Source organism: Psittacula echo, assembly GCF_963264785.1.
Source record: "Psittacula echo genome assembly, chromosome: 1".
Taxonomy (NCBI): Eukaryota; Metazoa; Chordata; class Aves; order Psittaciformes; family Psittacidae; genus Psittacula; species Psittacula echo.
In genome coordinates, this window is record NC_137735.1 from 128,348,961 (window position 1) to 128,351,036 (window position 2,076).

Sequence of the window (2,076 nt, forward strand, 5' to 3'; positions counted from 1 at the left end):
GGTGGCAGCTGGGGCCAGCTGGGCTCGGGCCAGGTACAGGTGTTGCCCGCGGTCGTGCTCCTCGCCCGGCGGTACCGGGTAGGCTGAGGTAGGCCGTGCCTGCTCGGAAGGTGCGGGCCTTCCTGGCGGTTGGAGCCCGGCGGATGAGCTGCGGTGAGGAAACACAAAACTGGTGCCTGGAGGCGGCAGGGGAGCAGAGGATCAGTAATTGCGGTGTGATCTGCCGGGGTGGAAGGAACAGGCGCTGGGTGTGCACATGGGTGAGGCCTGACGGTGGCGCTGCCAGCGTTTGTACTCATACGTGAGGACCCTACTGCAGAACTAGTGCATTTGTTAATAGATTAGTGATAATTCTGTGTCTTTACATGAGCCAATCGCAAAAAAACATCAAATCATGAAAGCAGATTTCCAGTCTGTCGTGTTGTATTTCACCCAGCTGCTTCTCAAGGTCATGTGACATTTTAAAGGAGAGACAAAAGCTGTAAGTGCCAGTGCAAAAGGATAGTGGATTCTTCCGTTTGAAATTACATAAATGGGTAGTTTTGCACTCCAGACCAAACTGCAATGTAAAAATGCCCAATATGAAGCTAAATATAATGTACCAGTGTAGGCACAGCAGCAGACAGGTTGCCCAACTTCCGAGAAGCTGCCAGCAGCATGGGCAAACCCTTCAAAAGGGTAGTGAATGTTGTTTGTACATATGCTTAGAAAAAGTGATATAAAGTAGATAAAAATGCTACATTTCCTTTTTGTCTAAGCTGAAAGAGACCCAATCGTTTTTCCCATTTTTTCATGACTCCTTCCCATGCATGATCCAGGAGGCACTCTGCCCTCTCTTCACTACCTTGTCACAAAACTGAGGGCCTTCGGCTCCGTCACACATAGGAGCACGGACTCTGCCTCTGTCCTAATATTGTTCTCTGTTCCTTCCCCTTTCTGGGAATACCTGCATTACTGTGTTAGTATCAGTAAACAGAGATGTGTAAATACAACTTTTATGATTTTCAAAACCAGCTGCAAGTCTCATGGAGATAGAGTCTTGAGGTAGTTAGTTAACTTTAAATAATGGTATTCTTTCTCCAGCTTAATTCACAGATAATGAAATAACTCTTTAACGTGGCAGGCTGAAAACACATGGCCTATAAAAAGGAGACAGGCGAGGGGACAGAGACATTCATGTTAATTTACAGAATATAAAGCATTAGCTTACTGAAGTGCTTCACAGTGTTATGCAGTGATAGATTTGAATCGGTGTTTTAAGATCCTTTTTTCTTAGGAAACATCGTTTCACATTCAACTGTGTATTTGCGTAAGTGAAACTGATGTCTGAGTACCCCCCCATCTGTTCTGAAAATACGAATTTAATACTGTATTTAGCAAGCCTGAGCTGGAATTTCCTTGTGTTTCTGCAGTCCCTACTCTATACATGCTGAATTCCTGCATGGTGTCTTACATTTCTATTCCTCTTTATCATTCAACTAAGGAAATATGCTACTTTATGAAGACTGAGGAACAGATACTTAAGGTTAGATGCATCCTGATCATGAATGGCTTCCAGTGGGCCCAGCTTTAAATAGGTAAGTCTTGATTTTCAAAAATGTGACTATTTGCAGCTTAGATGAAGTAACATCAGTTTTCTAGAGCTAGGTGGTCAAGCACTGAGAATGAGAAGATCCTTTTGAAAACTGGTGACTAAATGATTTGCTTATCTCCACAATATAGATAAGTTTAAGGTTCCTGTCTGCTTCGTTCTCTGTCCTCCCCTTATTCAATACTGCTGCCTGTGCAGTCAGAGAATAGAAGCTAAAGTAAATCTTCGATTTTATGAAGTCAGTGGTAAAATTGTTAACTCTAATACAAGAAGCATTCCATCCATGAAAGTCAAAAGAGTGAAAAATGGAAAAACAAGCAGTTGTATAGATTTAGAAATTTACAACAAATATGCGCAAGGGGACATTGTTAAGCATTAAAAAAAAACATATGAGCACAAGACCAGGAGGTTCAGTCAAAAATTACTCTGCCATAAAGGTTTTAAGTCATAGTTTGAAAAATACCTTGAGATACTAGGTTACCTTT